The sequence below is a fragment of the Mustela putorius genome, unplaced genomic scaffold (assembly GCF_011764305.1).
Source record: "Mustela putorius furo isolate JIRA1106 unplaced genomic scaffold, ASM1176430v1.1 tig00004039_pilon_pilon_pilon, whole genome shotgun sequence".
NCBI lineage: Eukaryota > Metazoa > Chordata > Mammalia > Carnivora > Mustelidae > Mustela > Mustela putorius.
Window position 1 is genome coordinate 4,145,338 of NW_025422174.1, and position 21,597 is coordinate 4,166,934.

At 45.6% G+C, this 21,597-nt stretch overlaps 1 long non-coding RNA gene across 2 annotated transcripts; it reads right to left on the bottom strand.

The window, feature by feature from the left end:
* Positions 1–17,669: 17,669 nt before the first annotated feature.
* LOC123389849 lies at positions 17,670–19,069 on the bottom strand. 2 transcript variants are annotated; one of them, XR_006604497.1, is made up of 4 exons: positions 18,994–19,069; positions 18,680–18,769; positions 18,000–18,118; positions 17,670–17,776 (listed from the first exon to the last, which is right to left on the bottom strand). It is a non-coding gene; the product is annotated as an uncharacterized LOC123389849 (long non-coding RNA). The 2 variants fall into 2 exon arrangements; XR_006604498.1 differs by having other exon boundaries at positions 18,000–18,212; positions 18,994–19,011.
* Between the last annotated feature and the right edge of the window lie 2,528 nt (positions 19,070–21,597).

A 21,597-nucleotide genomic window follows, 5' to 3' on the forward strand; every position in this document is an offset into this window, starting at 1 on the left:
CAGACTAGGTTCAGGCACTTACTGCTGAGAAAATCCAAAGGCTAAGAGACAAAAGGTGATGAAACAAGTTTATTTCAGTGAGGCAACCACTGGGGGAACTGTTTCTCCCAAATGCTAAAACTTCTAGGTTTCCGTAAGGAAAATGTGAATCTAAGGTGCGTGGCTACATGCAGGGGGGACAGTGAAGGTCAAGTCAGTCATTGTCCTAGAGTTCCTCACGTGGGGTCTTGGTGGCCCAGGGCAGTCCTTACTGGTTGTGCGTGTAGTTTCGGTTCTTATCAGGGGATGCTTTGCTGGTAGGGTTGATGAGGGAGCAGGAGGCTGACTGAGGACAAAGCAAATGCTGGTACCTTGCACCCCCTCTCCACTGGCTTCCCTCGGTAATATGCGTAACATTCCTCAGGCACCCCTGACCGCCATAAACGAGAAACAAATAATTAACTTGCAGAGATCCCAATCCTGCCAGACAGGAGTCTCCCAACTACCTTGATGTTAATGGCTTGGCAACACTGGTCTCCTGGCATCTCGCACACCTTCTTGAGCATATGAAGACTCCATTGAAACTTCCCTTTCCCTCACCTTCCCCCAACCGCGGGGTACTTAACCTGCCATCCCTCACAGCCCAGGGCAGCAGCTCTTTCTGCCCACGGGCCCTGTCTCCGTGTTTTAATAAACCACCATTTTGCACCAAAGATGTCCTAAGAATTCTTTCTTGGTCATCGGCTCCAGACCTCAGCCCACCGAACCTCACCTAGGTTCTAGAACTTCATCATATGGTGCCCAGCGTGGGGCTGTGAGTCTTTATATTTGGACTCTGAGCTTCGGTGCAAAATTGGTGAGAACTTTCTTTCTCCTTTTCCTTTAGTCTCATTTCAGGGGTTTTTCAAGGAGTGTGGTCTTATTGGAACACTTGCATGTCAATTGCTCAGGCTGTAATCCTCTAGCCGGTGGCTTCTCTACAGGGAGGAGAGCATCTGCCTTTTGGCTGTAAGTTAGTACCCTGGCTGGAATGGCAATAAGACCCAGAAACTTGATGGCCTCTCTTTATTTCTGTTCTTATATAAAATTGTCTCTCTTGGGCACGGGACAGCCACCTAAGTCACCAGGACGGCTGCCAATCTTAAGACTCCCGTGTGAGGTGCGCTCAGTGGGTTAAAGCCTCTGCCTTCGGCTCAAGTCATGGTCCCAGGGTCCTGGGATTGAGCCCTGCATCGGGCTCTCTGCTCAGCAGAGAGCCTGCTTCCTCCTCTCTCTCTCTCTGCCTGCCTCTCTGCCTACTTGTGATCTCTGTCAAATAAATAAAATCTTAAAAAAAAAAAAAAAAGACTCCCGTGTGAGATTTCCTCCTGATTGATCTAATGTGATCCCCTCCACATCCCTGGTCTAGCCACTTCTGGCCGCGGGGACCTCCACCGGGAGCCGGCGGAAACCAGTACCCGATTGAATTAAAACGCAACCGGGGGACCATTTCCTGGGGAAGTTGGCTGTAGGGACCACATGTGGTGGAATGTCGCATAGACCATGATGGATTTCAGCCTTTACTGTTTCTTGTCAATGTCTTCTGGTAACTACTTAAAGCTACAAAATTGGGTAATTTCCCCTTGCCAAACTTTTCTAGGATTTCCATGGGTTAAAATGACAAAACGGTATGCAGTGTTCAGGACAGAAGATGGCATGGCATGGCACAGTATTTTGGTCCATTCACCAGGCACCCATCAGCAGCCTAGGATGTGGGGAAGGGGAGGGACGCGGCACCCCTCCAGGGCCTTTAACAGCAGGATTGCCTTCCCCGGGAAGGCAGGATGGTGATCAATAGCGATTTTTGTTGAGGGACTCTGGTCGCTTTGACACACGGGAACCTCTGACGTATTTTGTGTGGGACGCCACCCAGGAGTCAGGGTGGGAGGGATTTGGTAACGGACTTTGTTTACTTTTCTGGGAGCATGGCGTCAGTAGGCTTCTGCAGTTCCCAAGGACTCTACCTTAGGGTGCCTTTTAACCCACTGGAAATAATTTGGATTGCAAAACTTGGAGGGGCACCTGGGTGGCTCAGTGGGTTAAAGCCTCTGCCTTCGGCTCAAGTCATGGTCCCAGGGCCCTGGGATTGAGCCCCACAACGGGCCCTCTGCTCAGCAGGGAGCCTGCTTCCTCCTCTCTCTCTGCCTGCTTCTCTGTGATCTCCGTCTGTCAAATAAATAAATAAAATCTTAAAAAAAAAAAAAAAAACTTAGAAAAGGACTGAGCTCCTGTAACACTGCATGGCCTCAGTGGGATCTATCAGTTAGATCTTCTCTGTAGGAAACAGAGCAAATGGACCTAGGTAGGATATCTTCATTGCTCATACCTAGGCCTTCATTGCTCTGCACCAGGACCCCAAACTAAGGAGCTTTTGCAGAATATGTTTGCCCAAAGGAGTCAGCTAGTAAACTTGACATACTGGATGATAATTACCTTAATAAGCCTTCTAGTAAACCCAGGTTGCTGGGCCATCCCTAGCAAAGGGTACTCTGACCTTATTTCTCTCTGTTCCTCCTGATAGATGTAGGGTCTTCTCTTTTACTCATTTCCCGTGTTAATGGCCATAACTGGAGCCAGCTGGGGTTAGTCTAACTCGAGACAGAGACCATAAGGAATATTCCCAAGCAGCTGCCGAAACTCCCTGTATTTCAGGAAAGTTTGCCTGTCTTCTCTGTCCTGACTTGGACTGCTTAACCCCTCCCCGCTTGCTGGTGGGAAAGCATGGTGTCTGCTCCTCTAAAGAGGATTGGGGCTGATGAGCTCTAAAACGGGGAATCCTTTCTCTGCCTCCTGGCAGCACTTTGTTTCTTCTATCTCCCCCTTCTGTTTCTGCACCAACGTGCGTGGGGCCTGCATAACAGGCCTCTAGACCATCCTTGGTGCTTCCTGCACCTTCTCTCTTCACTGTCAAAAAGCAAGAACACCCCCGGACCTAACACCCCCCACTCCAGATCTCCCCACTTGTGTCTCAGGTAAATATTCAAAGTGGAGTGGGCCCAGGTGGAACGTAAATCAGTATTGGAACTAAGTTAAGTTTGTTGGTTTAATTAAGATAGACCTGTCTTTTAAATTATCAGCAGTAAATGTGAAACTTCGAAGTTTATTGAAGGTCAGATAAGCTCGTGTTATTTGTTATAATTTGTTAGCAAAGAAATTACTAAACTGGGGCACCTGGGTGGCACAGTGGGTTAAAGCTTCTACCTTCAGCTCAGGTCATGATCCCAGGGTCCTGGGATCTAGCCCCACATCGGGCTCTCTGCTCAGCAGGGAGCCTGCTTCCCTTTCTCTCCCTCTGCCTGTGTCTTTGCTGACTTATGAGCTCTGTCTTTCAAATAAATAAATAAAATCTTTAAAAAAAAAAAAAAAGAAAGAAATTACTAAACTGATGATTGTCTGTCTCAAAGTTTTAATGGGTATTGCTGAAGTAGCTTTCAAAGTCTTTGGTAACCTGAAACTTTAAAGTTTTGGTTGGATGACAAATGGAATTAAATTGTGGACATCTCGGTCTTAACCAAACAGGATAAAATGCTAAGTCATTAATTACTGGATGTAGGTTTGTGCTTTTGAATTCTTACTGCAAGGAAACTAAGAGTATTTAAATCTGTTGGTAAACGTGTTTTGCGCTTAACTGATTCATAAATTTGCCATCTTGGGCGCCTGGGTGGCTCAGTGGGTTAAGCCGCTGCCTTCGGCTCAGGTCATGATCTCAGGGTCCTGGGATCGAGGCCCGCATCGGGCTCTCTGCTCAGCAGGGAGCCTGCTTCCCTCTCTCTCTCTCTGCCTGCCTCTCCATCTACTTGTGATTTCTCTCTGTCAAGTAAATAAATAAAATCTTTAAAAAAAAAATAAATAAATTTGCCATCTGAAGAATTCTGTTGTAACAGTTCACAGTTGGTTAATACTTAGTCTTCACTAGAGGTTAAGGTGTTTCTTTTTTTTTTTTTTTAATTTTTATTTTTTATAAACATATATTTTTATCCCCAGGGGTACAGGTCTGTGAATCGCCAGGTTTACACACTTCACAGCACTCACCAAAGCACATACCCTCCCCAAAGTCCATAACCCCACCCCCCTCTTCCGACCCCCCCACCTGCCAGCAACCCTCAGTTTGTTTTGTGAGATTAAGAGTCACTTATGGTTTGTCTCCCTCCCAATCCCATCTTGTTTCATTGATTCTTCTCTTACCCCCTTAAGCCCCCATGTTGCATCCCCACTTCCTCATATCAGGGAGATCATATGATAGTTGTCTTTCTCTGCTTGACTTATTTCGCTAAGCATGATCCGCTCTAGTTCCATCCATGTTGTCGCAAATGGCAAGATTTCATTTCTTTTGATGGCTGCATAGTATTCCATTGTGTATATACACCACATCTTCTTGATCCATTCATCTGTTGATGGACATCTAGGTTCTTTCCATAGTTTGGCTATTGTGGACATTGCTGCTATAAACATTTGCGTGCACGTGCCCCTTTGGATCACTACGTTTGTATCTTTAGGGTAAACACCCAGTAGTGCTATTGCTGGGTCATAGGGCAGTTCAATTTTCAACATTTTGAGGAACCTCCATGCTATTTTCCAGAGTGGTTGCACCAGCTTGCGTTCCCACCAACAGTGTAGGAGGGTTCCCCTTTCTCCGCATCCTCGCCAGCATCTGTCATTTCCTGACTTCTTGATTTTAGCCATTCTGACTGGTGTGAGGTTAGAGGTTAAGGTGTTTCTAAAAGTACAAAATTCTCCTAACTGTAAGACTGATGGAAACAAAGGAAGCAACTCTGTATCTAGGAAAGTAGGAGATATGTAAGAAAGATAAAAAGGAATGGAAGTACATTTTATTGAAGGTAAAAAGAAGGTAATTTGTCCTAAAGGAGCTGGTTGTTTGGAAGGAAATGGCTTGGGACAAAACCTGAATGCAAAGGAAAGTAGAAGGTTTATGAAGGGAAATCTTCAGAAAAGGAATTTTAGTTATGGTCAGGACAGACTAAGATTGAAATGAAATAAAGGTATATTGGTGTAAGACTGAAATTCTCTCTGTTCAAAAAAGATCAAGTTTTCTTAGATTAATTGATCTGCTGTTAAGAAAATGTAAATGGTTTTCTCTTTGCCTGCCCAGAAAACCCAGTTTCTAGGTTTTGTTTTATCAGGTGTTTAACATCCTAATTACATTTAGGCATGTGCTTTAAAACTTTATAAGATTTTAGCAAATGTTGACAAGATTTAAGTTGTAAATCTCTTTAACTCAGGCTTTTCCTTGGTATGCTAAGTTACTCATCAAATACTGCTAAACCAGGGATAAACCTTGGGTTACATTTGGGAAAATGCTGTAACTAGTCTAGAGATTCTATGCACTTCCCAAATTTTAATGTTTTGGGAGAGCATCACTTGATATTGTAATTATGGAAATGTTATGTATCACAGAAATAACCTGATTTCCTTGCCAGCTAAATGTCTCATCAGCTCTAACCATATCCATTCTGAGTTTTTGTCATGTATAATTGTTTTAATTCTCTTGTAAAATGAGTTTTATCTTCAAGAGATTCATATAAAGGACTTTTAGGACAAATACAGATATCCGATATACTTGAAAATCCTAAAACTGAAATGGGTAAGAATTTCCAAAACTAACTAAAGCTGCATTCACCAGATTTAGTAACGTGGGACTAAATGAACTAAAAAATTCTAGTGTTCTATCCCTTAATGTTTTGTCTTATTTTAGACACTGCTGGTTCTCTAATGTTTGCTCTTCCAGACTAGGGATACTTTTTCTTAAGTTATCGGTAACTTACAGAGAGGTAAAAGTATTGATTTGTAAACAAATCAAGGCATTCAACTTTTCTCTCTATCTGAACCCTCTGAAAATCGGAAGGTCTCAGTAAGTATTTCTTCCATGGCAGTCAGTCATTTGCATAACTTCAGTAAGAATCTGTTCTCCTTGTAACAGGACACCATTGGAAGCATGGGTTATTTTACCAAGGCTTTGACTGGAGTATCATATTTGAGAAAGACATGCAAAGACTCAGATATGACCAGACAGCTTTAAGGACTTTATGAAACCTGGAGCCATAAAGCCCCTTGGGACTATTGGCCTGATGCCTTGCTTACAGAGTTCCCAGCAACCTCACCAGGCGAGTAAAGAATGTCACTTCCTGGCAGGATACTTTGGGAACCTCAGGAAAAAGAATTCACGCAAATTGACAGGTATTGCAGGCATGCCTGATGGCAAGTACGTGGCTTGGCTTCTGGCCCGGAGAGGCTACTAAAAGTTCAACCTAGAGGTTCCTTATAAGAAGTTCCAGCAAAGCAGATTCTAAAAGATCTGTATGATCACACTCACTGTTATTGCTGAGCTTTTGTAAATAATAGGCCAAGTTTGTTAAAACTGGACTTGTTTCTCAAATAAATTAGTCCTGATTTGACTATGTCTGGAAATGAGGGTTATTTTAGAGAGAAAAATTATGTTTTAATAACACACCTTTATGGATGTTAAATTCTAGATTTTATTGTCTTTAAATGTTTGTTTACCTAAGCTAAACAATTTGAGGTAAACCTCAGAGAAGTTGCACAGTAGCTTTTTTAGTCAATCTTACTATTTTGTGGGGCTGTTAGCAGAACCCCTTGGCACATGATTAAACAACTGGAAAAATGGGATTGGTTCCTCTACCGTTGTATAACTATCACCTTGTGTGTGGCTGGAATAATGAAACTGCCTAAAAGCCAGCATACCACACTCCATAGGATTAACTGGGGACTTGTGGAGATAATGGAGGACTCCACTTTCTTTATGGTTGGATTGGATGATGCTTGGGGACTCCCCTTACCTCTTGACAAGTTTTCTCCCACTTGCCAGTGATCTTCTGTAATCAGGATATTGTTAAGCCTGGACCACTCATAGGGCTTTTTATTGGTTTCATCCCTTAGTCATATTTATCCTAGAAGCCTCCTCTGTTGAGGTGCAATTGTAAACAGATGCTTTAGCGAAGCATAGGACAGCCCTCCTGGTAAAAAGAGCATCGAAGCTCACTATGGGACAGTCCCTGACTGTAATGACCACATCGGGTCCAGATTTGTCTTAGAAGCCAAAGGCCACCAATGGATGATGGAAGCTGACTTATTAAATACTGGGCTATACTTACAGATATGCCAGAAATAATACTTAAAACGTGTCAAACTTTAAACCTAGTTACCTGTATGCCTGAACCTGACCACTGTACTTCTTTCTCTATAGAGCAAAAAAACTGTTCAGAGGTTATTGATCTTGCTTACTCTGGCTGGCCAGATTTAAGATGCCCCTGTTAAAAATACAAATGACAGTTGGTTTACCTATGGCAATAGTTTTCATAAAAAGTGTAAGAAAAGCTAGGTATGCCATAGTGCTCACTAGCACTTTGCAATTGCCAAAGCCTTAACAATAAACATTAACACTGAATCCAAATATGCCTTCCTGGTCCTTCATGCCCATGGAGCTATTTGGAAGGAAAGGGGATTGCTGTCGAGCCATAACTCCCCAATCCAATGTGGGCCTAAGTTCCAAAACCCTCCTTACCGCTATACTAAGGAAGGCATATATCAAATCTGGGATTTGTGACTCCCATATTTGTGACTCCCACCCACTATTGGACAGCTCAGTCAAAAGGCAGTTTAATGCCAGGAACAAAGAAATCATACGTTTGATACTTGGGCAAATAACACACGACATCTAGGATGGCTGTCATTAGAAATGTGTTCCCAAATAATAGTATTCCAGGCTACTGACTGGTTTGCTACTGATTGGATAAGGCGACCTGGCATTAGATGGTCAGCTCCAAACGGAACCCACTGGATATGTGGAACTGACCTGTGGCCCTGCCTTCCTCCAGCATATATAGGTCGCCTGTACTTTAGGATTTGCCTGGATTCATGGGTGCATTAATTACTAAAACCATCACCACTCCAGCTAATTTCCCCAACTTAGCAAAGATGGGCATGGTCTGCTTTTAAATGGTATGATCACTTAATATCCATTTTTGCTCCATCTGTGGGACTAGAGGATGTCATTTGGCATGGAAAAGCCCTTAATAAATATACTACAGAGGCCCTCAGTGATTCACTAAATAGCATCTCCTTACTTAATATCAAAGTCTCACAGATGCACAAGGCAGTCCTACAGAATAGGATGGCCTTAGATGTCCTGACAGCAGTACAGGGTGGCACGTGTGCAATTATGAAAGCAGAATGTTGCGTGTACATCCCAGACTATCACAAAAATGTGAGAGGACTAATAAAAGATATGAATACCCAGATTAAGGCTCTACAAGATCCTTCTCTCTCTGGGGAGGATATGTGCTATGGTGAGTGCTGTGAAGTGTGTAAACCTGGCGATTCACAGACCTGTACCCCTGGGGATAAAAATACATTATATGTTTATTTTTTAAAAGTAAATAAATAAATAAAGATGGGTTTTCCAATGCTTAAATTAAAAAAAAAAAAAAAAAGATCCTTCTCTCTCTCTCAGTGAACGGTTAAGTTCCTGGTTTGAGGGAGGACTATGGCCAACAATTAAAAATCTCCTTTTTGGGCTTCTCATTCTTACCACCTTATTAATCTTAATATGTTGCTTTGTTCAGTGCTTCTCTATTTGGTGCTAAGAGTCCATTGCTGCAATGATTTCACCACGACAGATGATCCTGACCACGCACAGAGACACTTCTTCACTGTCAGCGCTGGCTTCAGCTGCCTCCGCCTTCCGTAACTCCCCTACACATTCCTCAACTGATCAATGTTGACCCGAGTAGGTAGGGACAGCTCCACGCCCCTATTCAGCAGGAAGAAGTTACAGAAGATGAGACCTTCCACCTTCAACTACCTTAAAGATTTAAGGGTCAAAATTGTTCAGGGGGGAATGATGAGGGAGCAGGAGGCTGGCTGAGGACAAAGCAAACGCTGGTACCTTGCACCCCCTCTCCACCCTCTCCTCTTGGTAATATGTGTAACATTCCTCAGGCACCCCTGACCGCCATAAACGAGAAACAAATAGTTGACTTGCAGATATCCCAGACAGGAGTCTCCCAACTACCTTGATGTTAATGGCTTGGCAACACTGGTCTCCCAGCATCTCGCACACCTTCTTGAGCATATGAAGACTCCGTTGAAACCTCCCTTTCCCTCACCTTCCCCCAACCGCGGGGTACTTAACCTGCCATCCCTCACAGCCCGGGGCAGCAGCTCTTTCTGCCCACGGGCCCTGTCTCCGTGTTTTAATAAACCACCATTTTGTACCAAAGATGTCCTAAGAATTCTTTCTTGGTCATCGGCTCGGACCTCAGCCCACCGAACCTCACCTAGGTTCTAGAACTTCATCAGGGTGTTTTGCCTGATTTAAGAGAGGAGCCAGAAAGAGGAGCCTAATTAGTAAGAAAGTACAGACTGAGGCAAAATGGAGATCAAAATGGAGGCAGCTGAAGTCCTGTTTCATCTTCTCCTTTTTTCCTTTGCTGCTTGGTCCCGTAGTGAGGGAGTGTATTCATTTTCTTTTGATGTATAGCATGGTACAACTAATTTAGCAGCTTAAATAACACCCAGTTCCTGTCTCACGGTTTCTGTAGGTTAACAATTTGGGTACTTGGTAGCTGGACTTAGTAGCTGGAGATGTAAAACATCTCACCAAGATGTCAGTTTTTATCTGAGGTTTAGAGTGTTTTTGCAAGCTCAGTACTTGTTGGCACAGTTAAGTTCCTTGAGGCTGTAAGTCCCTCTTTTGGCTAGCTTTTGTTTACCACTAGTCCACATAAGCAGTTCCCATATGATTATGGTTACTTTTCAGACAAGCAGGAGCCAGTCTCCTTGACTTCCTCCGTCTGACCTCTAAACTCTCCTGTAAGACCCCTTTTTTAAAGCTCATCTGGTCCCGTCAGACCCACACAGCATAATTTCCTTTTGGGCCATTCCATTGATTAGGGGCCATAAATACATATGCAAAATCTGTTTGCCTTATAACAACCACTGGAGTGATGGTATCCCATTATATTCACAGGTCTCCTCACAGTCAAAGAGAGTGGAATTTATAGGGTGTGGGTCATTGAGGGTTCTTAAAATTTTGTCTGCCATTTTGTCTGCCTTTTTAGAATCTGGATATACGTAGGAGCAGAGCACAGAAGGAGAGCAATAACCGATGTGACAAGTCTATTTCTATGTCTTTAAACCTTTCCTTCCCATATTTCCTGGTATCTCACTTTTAAGTGCCTCTATGAAAACATTTTATTGCATTTAGAGGAAATTAAAAACTACAATTATAGTAAACTTTAGGTAATAAGAAGGGCAATAGGACATTGTGTAATTATCATTATTCCTTGATACCTGTTGTTTTAGCCATTTTATTTTATTTTATTATTTTTTAAAGACTTTATGTATTTATTTGACAGAGATCACAAGTAGGCAGAGAGGCAGGCAGAGAGAGGAGGGAAGCTGGCTCCCCGCTGAGCAGAGAACCCGATGTGGGGCTCGATCCCAGGACCCTGAGATCATGACCTGAGCTGAAGGCAGAGGCTTAACGCACTAAGCCACCCAGGCGCCCCTGTTTTAGCCATTTTAGAGATGAGATTGAGTCTCATAAGATAAGAGATTTTAAAGCTCAAGATAACACTCCTGTTAAGTGACAGGTAGATTCACACTCATTGCACCAGGCAGTTGTTGTGGTGTGATTAGTCCACAGTTTGTGAGGAAGAAATTCTTAACGAAAAAGAATAGTTACTTGAAAGGGTTAGAGTAGGGATATTATTGGTTGAACAGAGAAGATAGCAGAAGTTGGGTCATGGTATGTGGGATGGTTTGAGTCTAAGAAAAATATTTTCAAGAGGAGGCGATTAGTTTTAGTTAAGGAGATCAAGCTTTAATAAATAGAACAAGGATGAGGCGCCCAGGAGGCTCAGTCGTTAAGCGTCTACCTTTGGCCCAGGGATCTGGGATCAGCCTCGCACCAGGCTCCCTGCTCCACAGGAAGCCTGCTTCCCCCTCTCCCATTCTCCCTGCTTGTGTTCCCTCTCTCACTGTGTCTTTCTCACTCTGTCAAATAAATAAATAATCCTTAAGAATGTAACAAGGGGTTAAAATTGTGAGGGAGATACAACTTAATTTCTTAATAGAGAGGGGATGGATATACTAGGGGCTTGGTAAATCTTTGTTAACTGAATAAACATATAAGTCTTTGGAATTAAGAGGTCTCTAGTTAACTGTGACACTCCTTAGGGACGGGTAGAAAGCAGAGACCTGAAAGAATACTCTTGTATGAGGCCTAGAATGAGTTGAATCTTGAGATGGGAATTATGTCTCTGGAGAAGGAGGGGTCAGTTTTCTGTCATTTCAGTAGTTAAGAAAGGATAAAATCCCAGCTTTCTGTCTTAGTGTTGAAAGAAACCTTGTTTTGTTGAGAAATGTGATTATTTTGAAGTGAGCTTTAAGTAGGTCATAGATCAGTTGGTTTTGTAGAATATTTTCTCCATATAATTCACCCCTTATTGCTTCCCTCAGGTTTTTTTCTTTTCCCTTTTCTGATTCTGTTTTTGCCAGGTCATGCTGGAAGGACATCTCAGGTCCTACTTTCATAAAATACATTCCTTAGTGTCATGGTCCTGAATGGTGCCCTAATAAGTTGCCCTGATGTCTCTATAGAGTTGTGCTGTAATGAAATAGCTATAAAAATGACTTTTAACTTGCTAGAAGCATACAGTTAACAAAAATAATTTATATTGTGACCCAGTGTAAGCATATACACAATGGAAATAGAAGTTTCATGGAATAACATTTAACCTTTATGCAGTGCCCTCTGATATTTTTTCATTTTGTTTTTTAAATTAAGAATGTTGGTTCCAACTCACCTAAGTGATACCGTGAGTCAGAGTTGGAAAAGCACTGAACTTTGGTAATCAGAATAGTACAGAGGAAAACCATAAGAAGAAATAATTGGGGAGCCTGGGTGGCTCAGTGGGTTAAAGCCTCTGCCTTCGGCTCAGGTCATGATCTCAGGGTCCTGGGATCGAGCCCTACATCAGGCTTTCTGCTCAGCAGAGAGCCTGCTTCCCCCCCCCCCCCGCCTGCCTCCCTGCCTACTTGTGATCTGTCAAATAAATAAAATATTTTTAAAAAACAAGAAATAATTTCACTTCTATCAAATTGGTAAACATTAAGCATTCTGATAATATTAAGTGTTGGTGGGAATGTGGAGAAATTATACTCCCATTTTTGGCAGGAGTATAGATTGACAGCCATTTTGCAGAAAAATTTTATCTAGTAAGTTGAAGATAACATGTGAATAAAAATGTTCACAGTAACTTTGCTTGCAGTAGCCATAATTTACTTTTTGTTTATTTCTGAAGATTTAGTTTATTTATTTGTCAGAGAGAGCGCGAGAGAGCGCGTGGGCATATGGCACACAAGCAGGGTAGGGGGTGGGTGGCAGGCAGAGGGAAAAACAGTGGGACTCTAGCTCAGAACCATCATGACCTGAGCCAAAGGCAGATGGTTGGTTAACCGACTGAGTCACCAGGTGTCCTACTAGCCAAAATGGTGGTAGAATGAATAAAGAAATGGTGGTTTTCGAGACTCCAAATAACTTTGATTCCTAGGTTAATTTCATGTTGTCACAGAGTATTATCTTTTTTATATTTAATGTTCGGGATTTGGGATATTCATGAGGGATATTGCTTTGTAGTTTTCTTTGGTTGTAATGTCTTTGTCAGGTTTCAGTGTAATGATTATGATGGACTCAAAAATTAGGTTGGGAGGTGTTCCTTTATTGCCTGAAAGAATTTGTTAGCATTGATATTCTTAATTGAATGTTTGTTAGAATTCAGTGATACCGTCTAGAATTTTTCTAAAATTCTAGAATTTTTCTTGGAATTTTTCTTTGTGGGAAGGTGTTTGGTAGTAGTCCAATTCAGTTTTGTTATTAGACGTATGGCTATTCAGGTTTTGTTTCATCTTGTCAGTTTTGGTAAGTTGTATTTTTAAAGACGTTTGTTTTTCTCCTTTCATTTATTGATATAATTGTTTATAAGATTCCATTGTAATCCTTCTAATGTCTGTAGGCTCTGTAGTGGTAGAGCTCTTCATTAATTTCTTGTGTTGTTAGTACACTTTTTTTTCTTGACCAATATCATTCTTGGTTTACCAGTATTGTTACCTTTTCAAATAATAACATTGCTAGTTTTCTCCATTTATCTTCTCTATTTCATTTGTTCTTTTCCTTATGATTTTCTGTCTTCCACATTTTTGCTCTTTTTTTTAGCTTCTTAAAGTGGAATCTTAAGTTATATATTTTAGACATTTCTTGTTTTTGTTTTTTAACTTAAGCATTCAAAACTATCACTTTTCCTGTAAGCATTGCTATATTCCACAAATTTTGATAATGTTGTATTTTTCGTTACTCAATTTGAAATAATTTCCAGTTTGCTTTGTAATTTCTTTTTTTGACATGTGTGTTACATAAAAGTGCATGTAATTTTCAAATATTTGCGATGATTTTAGGTACTTTACTGATTTCCAACTTAATCTCCTTTGGAGGCCAGATAATATATTCTGTGTGATTTTAATCCCTTTAAATTTATTGAATCTTGTTTTATGGTCTGTCTTGGTAAATGAACCTTTTACAGTTGAAAAGAATGTATTGTGCAGTCGTTGGGTATAGTATTCTGTAAATATCAATAGGTTAAGGTGTTTTTCTGGCCTTTTCAAATTATTTCTGTATTTGCTGGGTTATTTTTGTTTTTGTTTTCTTTTTTTTTTTTGGGTGGGAAGGGCTTATCGTTTTATCAGTTGCTGAGAGGTTAAAATATCCAATTTCTGTTTCATGCAATTGTCTTTTCCGCCTTTAATTCTGTCAATTTTTGGCTTGTGTTTTGAAGCTGTGTTATTAGGCACATACAATATATAATACGTCTTCCTGATGAATTGATCTTTTTATCATTTGAAATATTTATCTTTCTCTTTGGTGATACTTTGTTTTTGGGTCTACGTTATGTGGGGTTGATACAACTACTTCAGTTTTCTTGAGCTTACTATTCCCATTATATATCTTTTTTCTCTTAGTGTCGTGCATTACATTGGTTTTTGTATGTTGAACCATCTTTGCTTTCCTGGGAATAAATCCCATTTTGTTATGGTATATAGTTCTTTGAATATGCTCTTGAGTTTAATTTGCTAATGTTTAGGTGAGTCTTGAAACATTCAATTTTTTTTTATTAAAATTTTTTTTAAAACAAATTTATTTTGTTTTTTCAAAGGTTTTAATATATATTTTTTTTTTTTTCCCAGAGAGAGATCACAAGTAGGCAGAGAGAGCAGGCAGAGAGAGGGGGGGAGGAAGGCGGCAGGCTCCCTGCTGAGCCGAGAGCCCGATGCGGGGCTCCATCCCAGGACCCTGGGATCATGACGTGCGCCGAAGGCAGAGGCTTTAACCTACGGAGCCACCCAGGCGCCCCAATCCATCCCTTTCTGACAAGACCTAAGGGTGTGTAACACGTTACACCAAACATGTAGCTCACGATATCCCAGACCCTGAAGGGCAGAGCCCTGCTAAATGTCATCAAACGTTAGTTTCTTGGGTTCTCCCAATCTCGCTGAATGTTTTTTCAGATAATGGAAAGCCCAGTGCCAAAAAAGCTGCCGTGAAATGCATCTAGATGGTAAACATGCTTGGTCCTTGTACCCTGGGGCCTATCCCAGAGGGCTCTGACTCCCTGAGTCGAGAGTGGGACATAAGCATCTGTCTTTTCTTTAAAAAAAAAATGGCCACAGGGGGCGCCTGGGTGGCTCAGTGGGTTAAGGCCTCTGCTTTCGGCTCAGGTCAATATCTCAGGGTCCTGGGATCCAGCTCTGCATCGGACTCTCTGCTCAGCAAGGAGCCTGCTTCCCCCTCTCTCTGCCTGCCTCTCTGCCTACTTGTGATCTCTCACTGTCCAATGAACAAAATATTTAAAAAAAAAAAAAAAAAAGGCAAAAAACGCCAAAGTCCTTCATGCTTTGCTGGTTAGCACTGGGTTGGGAACCACTATTTAGTCTGCCATTCCAAACCCAAACTTCCCCGACAATGTGTGGGCTGCAGACGCAGGAAGGCGTCGGAGACTGAGACAGAGGAGAGCAGAGAAATGATAAAAACTATCCCAGAGAAAAGCGGCTGCAGCACGAGGCCGGCTCCCAGGGTGGGTGGCGAGGTGGCAAAGGCCAGCGAGTCTGGGGCCCCCCCGCCTGAGGCCCAGGCAGGGGAAGGTGCGGCCACAGAGGGGGCGGCAGCTCGCGAAGTGCTGGCCACGGGGCCTTGCAGGCCTCCAGCAGCTTCCTGGGCCTCAGCCCCGGGCGCTGCCAGCGACTCCGAGCCTGGCGAAGCCGGAGCTGCAGGTGGACTGCATGGGGTGTGGGCACATGTCGAGCGGCAAGCGCTACAGCGTCTTCCCCTGCGAGGGCCACGAGAGCTGCTTCCAGCGGAGGCATCCACAGCAACCGCAGCTACCCCGGCTACACCCGCGGCTCCGACCGTCGCTGCCAGGTCGGCCAGCACCACCTGTGCCAATACCCGCCGCCTGAAAATGGGCTTTCCGCGTGGGCATAAGGAGGCGGCGCAGCGTGGGTCGGCGGCAAGGGACACGGATGCTTCGTCCTCCCACGGAGCTCCCAAGCGACGGACCTTGGCTTCTCTCCTCAGACTCCTGTGTTTTTTAAAGACGGTGAAACGTTTGTCTCCTCGGTTTTTCTTAAACGATCCCGAAACCGAGGAGAGTGTCGGGCTCCAGCCTCGGCCTCCCCAGAACTGCTGGCCGGAGTAGAGGGCCAGGAACCAAGGGGCCCATTCCTGGGACAGGCTGGCGCTCAGCACCCCAAGCATGAACTTTTGAGGCCGGTGGGGTTGGCTTCCCTCGGGGGGACGGCCTGACGTCTGGACCAGAGCGGCCAGCGGAGTAATGCGCCAGGCAGGTTGTCAGGATACGGAATCCACGTTGGACACTGTATGATGAATGAGTCAAGGCCAATAATAAAGATGTTTCCTACCTGAAAAACAAAAACGAAAACAGAACAAAACACCTATCCCATAGAGAGTCCAAGCTCTAGCCAAGCTCTAGCCATACTACTTCTCTGTCCGTATTCTGTGTCTCAATGGCTCTAGAGTCCATTGACTTGAAGCAAGTTCGCACAAACGGTTACCCACAAATACGAACTAAATCAATTTATCAGGACATTTGAAGCACAGCTAATTGGGACACGGTACGGCAAAGCCTTTTATTTCCCTCTCGTCATTTCAGTGGCGCTGCAGACTCTCTGGACAAGTAACTGTCCATTTGAGAAAAATTCTTTCTCATTCAACAGTGTGACACATGTGGTCAAGAGCATCTGAAAGCTGGAGAAGAAATGAAGTTGCGTGGAGTCCACGTATGTTCACAAACGTCACCACAGACTGTCCCCACGTCTTCAAAACTTATCTGTGTATTTCTTGACGTCTTGAACTAGCCACCACTGACACCTCCTGCGTGTCAGACATGGCGCTAAGTGTTTTGTTAATGTTAAATTTCACTTCGTCTTTACAGTCCTCTGTGACGTGGGATTATCATCATCCCCATTCGTCCCATCAGGGAACGGAGACGCACAATGCTTTAGCTACACGGCTCATAAGAGGCAGAGGTAGGAACTGCTTGGGGTCTGGACCCCATGTTTTTAAATCACTATGATTCGTTTCCAAGACCCTACAAAAACGACAAGTCGTCACCCCAAACGTTGTTTTTTCCCCACCCCACGGTCCCCACGTGGCCCCAGCTTCAAGGACATTCTGTCAATTCCTTCAACACTACACATCCTTCCCGGCCCTAACGGAACACCTTCCCACATCCGCCTTGATTTCTTAGCCTCCTGGTCTCCGCTTAAACATTACTCAGCAAATTACAAACTCTAACGCACCCTGTACTTCCCAGCACTCAATGCAGAACAGTAATGACGAATTTCACGGGTCGTTATTTCCTTCCTGTCTTGGCCAGCCAGGGGGTGAGTCCCTCACGCATCCTGTCAGTCCTGTTCATCATGGGTTCCAATCACTGATACCCACAACGCACCCAAAAGGAAGGCCATTCCCCCTACACACACACACACACACGCACACAGACACACACAGACACACACACACACACACACACACACCCACGGACCCCTGACTGGCCTGATCTCAGGTGCACGGTGGGGATCCTGACAACCCCTCGTGGAACGTAACCTACTCGAGAAGGAGAACGGAACTCCTCCCCCATCAACACTCCACTTACGGGCTTCAAGTCGGTCTCTTCTAGCAGGACTTGAGCCCCAGCAAGGCTGAAAAACCTCATCTGCCCGGTTCGGCCGCATTTCCGCTCGCGCTGTCTCCAGGCCCCCCACATAGTTAGCAGCTCCATCAACGAGGCCCCGTTCTGGGCTCCTCTCAGCTGCGAAAGGAGGGGCACACAAGCTGACGGCTACCTTTTGGCAAACCGGTGTACTCCTGAGACACAGGCCCGCCTCCCAGCGAGGCCCCAGCCCCCCCGGAGACACGGGGCCCTGACATCATGCCCTACAGGTACCTCCGTGCAGAGAGAGCATCTTCCCAAGGGCTGCTCACTTCTTGGTCCTCCGCGCCGACCTTGAGGACGAAGTACAGGAGCGGGGAAGGGGGTGTCCCCAGACCGGTGGCCGTGGGTCTGGAGGTTGTGAGGTGCTACGCCCACCGGGACAAGGTTGTGGGGTCTTGAGACGCCAGACAAGCAGCAAGCCTCACAGAAGCCTGGAACACGGGAGGTGCTTTTGCTCAGACTCAGCTCAAGTGTCTCAGTGCCCCGCCCGTCAGCTATCCTAACCACCTGCCCGCTCCTGGGTGCCGCCGGGCCCACACGCTGAATGGACAGTTTCCCTGCTCCCCCCCGGCCTTCGGAAGGCATCGCCCGCCGGATAGGTCTTTGGGCCCCGCCCACACAACCCTGGGCACACAGTCTCTCTCCCATTCCCACCTGGCAGGACCTCGGTCACACCACCGTCCTCCTCCTCTGCTGCTGCTGTGTTCTGAGGGTGGCCTCTCTGAGCTCCTCACAAGCTCTAGATGGCTGTGGTCGGCACCAAACCGAGCTGCCTGGAATGGAATTGCTTCAGCACCCTTTTCAAAACTCAGATGGGCATATTTGTGGGGACTGTTTCTGGAGTCTTTGTTCTGTGGGACTGTCCTCCTGCCAATACCAACACGGGCTTCCTTGTTACAACTACTACTAAGTTCTGAAACTCTAAAGACTGTGTTCCCAAATTACTCTTCTTTTCAAAACCGGTTTTGAAACTACTCTGATTCCTTTCTCCTTCCACATAGATTTTAGAATATTTTTGTCTATCTCTACGAAAACAAACGAAGCTGACAGGATTTTGATAGAAATGGCGTTAAGTCTCTCTCTATCAGTCTGGGGAGAATTGACATCGTGACGATGCCTAGTCTTCCAGATCACGACCGTGGTGTATCTCTTCCATTTATTTCTATCTTGGACTTCCTGTACCAGTGCTAAATAGCTTTCAGCATGGGATGCCTGGACAGGCACTGTTAGATTGATCCCGAAGTAGTTTCTTTGTACGAAGTAGTTTCTTTGCGAAGGTGTGTTGGATTGTGGAGCCTCCATATTCGTTGCCGGCACAGAGGAATACAGCTTACCTTTCTGTGTTTAGCCCGTATACTGTTTCTCTGTGAAGTTCCGTTGTTAGTTCTAGAAGCGTTTTGTCGTACCCTCTTGGGGCATAAGTCCTGCAATGAAGATTCCGTGTCAGGGGCTGTGTTGACACGCGGAAGACCAAAGGAGGGACCCGAATGGCATCCTGCACGTTCTCCTCTCCCTCTTCCCTCACAGGGGAGGTCTCTTCCCCAAACACCCTTCTCATCCCAGGGACTAGCCATAGTGCCTGTTGGTTTTGGGGGAGCAGCGTTCGGTTCCCTAGAAGCCCACTGAATTCTTCAGGCCAGCCACTCACCCCCTCCCATGGGAACCAGGACTTGCCACACCCTCTTGTTTCGAGAAGCAAGTCTTGCCTTCGAAGGCCCTGCTGCTGCTGTTCTCTCTGTTCTCAAGCGCGACGTCTGTGTCGTCCTGCACGGTGTGTGGTATCCTCCTCCCCTGAAGCGTGAGGGTATGTGACGAGTAAACTGTTGGTCAGTCACCCGTGTCGGGTGTCAGGGCATCCCACAAGTCTGGAGCAGGAATCTCTCTCTCATCGGGGACCTGAGGAGATGGTGATTAAAACAAGCGGCAGCATCACAGGCACGGTGTCCGTATGTTAACTGAGGACGCGGGGGTCAGCTTGACCTGCTCCTTCGCTAACTAACTGGCTTCAGAGGTGACAGTCACGATCTGGGAGGGAACTGGCCATCGCCGGCCAGCTTGTGTGTTGGCCCGTGTTCTGTTATCTCACATGGAGGTCGCCATCCGTTTCCAAACTAAGGTCCCCTCCTTGCCAACAAGGTGAGAATGAAGGAGAATGGACTGGATCTTGGGGGGAGCTGTCACCCATGTGACCTGCATGTGGCCTGTATTGGTCTCCAGGGCTCCCCCCTGAGGTTGGCAACCGCAGGACATGCTGACTGGTGTGCTTCAGTTCCAGGGACTGGGTGTTGGGCCAGTGATGGATGCGGACGTCCGGATCCTATGGGGGAAAGCACACCCCAAGCACAGCCCTGGGGGTGACCCTCTGTGTGTTGTGGGTGCAACGGAGGAGGGAGGCCCCGACGCAGGGAAATGTAAGAATGGCACACTGAGGGGATGCGGTCCCACCTCGACTTCCGCCAGGAGGCGTGAGACCATACAACCCTCGCCGCGACAGAAGCCCCAAGGCTGATGATGCTGATTTGAGACTCTCTGGAAGATAAAAAAAAACCGAGAACGAGGAGCAGGGCAAAAGACACTCCCCCACCCCACCCCCAGTATATCCAGGAAGACACAAACCCGAGCAAAGGAGGAGTGGGAGAGAGAAAACTGCATACAGGAGGTAGGGGGACCCCCCGGGGCCCCCACGAACTAATTCATCGTAGGTTCAGAATTTGACCCGGTTGTAGATCCAACATTTACAAGGGCACCCGGGTGGCTCACATGGTTAATCACCTGACATCAGTTCAGGTCTTGATCCCGGGATCCTGGAATAGAGCCCCGTGTCAAGCTCCCTGCTGGGCAAGGAGTCAGTCTGCTTCTCCCTCTGCCTCTCCCTGCTGCTCCCCCTGGGTCCTGCTCTGTCCCACTTGCTTGCTCGCTCTCTCGCTCTCTCGCTCTCTCTCGCTCTCTTAAATGAATACATCAAATCTCTAACCAGTAAAAAGTAAAAAGGAAATCACAAGTTCACTAACATAATTTAATTGGCAAAATTCCAAGGAGGCCGATTGCCTTCTGTGCCTCTACAGCGTAGGTTCTGAATGAAGTGTAATGTTGCCAAGATGCACCGGTTGGCTAACCTTCACGGACTTAATGCACGTTCTGTTTATAGCGAGTATAATAACCGTAGATTCTGCCTTCTGTCTTTACTGCTTTGACATCTCGGGCCTTGCTGACTTTGGAGGGACTTTCCCTGGCAGGCTTACTTAATTCCTAGAGATGGTCAGCAGCTTGCCTACAGGCAGAGCTTTCACATGTAAAGCAAACCAATTTGGAGCCTTTACCCCCCCAACCACCTCTTGTAAGAAACTCTCACTCTGGGCCACTATCCCCTGCCCTGATCACCCCAGGGGCAGGGACAGACTACTCCAGACAGACACCACTGTGTCCCGGAACCCACTGACATGACACCGACTAGGCAGTCTTAAATGTGCTTAGCCGGATTCACCTGCCCCTTGCCATGGAAACCACAGTAAAGGGTCTTGCCCGTGTCGTCTGTCCCTTCACTCCCTCTTTCTCCTGACCGCCCCTGGTGCTTCCCTGGGTGGCCCTCCATGGCTCTCAGGACCTCCTCTCTCGGGATCAGGGAGTCGATGAACGCTTCTTGCGTTGTGAGAGTTCCTTGTATATCTGCTTGTCTTACCATCCCTGATAAAACAAACCCCTGTACCCTGAAAAACACCGGAGACAGCTGGGGGGCTCAGTGGGTTGAGCTTTTGGCTCAGGTCAGGATCTCAGGGTCATGGGCTAGGGTCCCATGTCGGGCTGCGTGCTCAGGGTGGAGTCCGCTTGGGATTTTCTCCGCCTCTGCCTTTCTGTCCCTGCCTGCCACCACCCCGGGCCCCGGCTCCTTTGCTAGCTTTTGCTCTTGCTTTCTCTTTGAGGTTAAGTCGTTGAAAAAGCCATGAGGGAGCCCCACAGATTTAACGATGGTGAATATTTTGCTCTAATACATTTGGCCAGTATGTTCTGTTCAGTGCCTCTCGGTCGCATGTGCCTTGACCTTGAAGGAGACAGGATTTACCTTGTTACGCGCGGGGCACCCAAACCGCTCTGCTCTAAAACAGGCAAACTTTGTGGGCAGGATCTTAGCGCATTCGTCTTTCTCCGGGAATACAGATGGGACATCCCATCCAGGAGATCCTACTGTGAGGCTATTTGTTGGACACACTTGTTGAGGACCTGCAGGGGTGGCTCTGTCTGTCAGTCAAGGGTC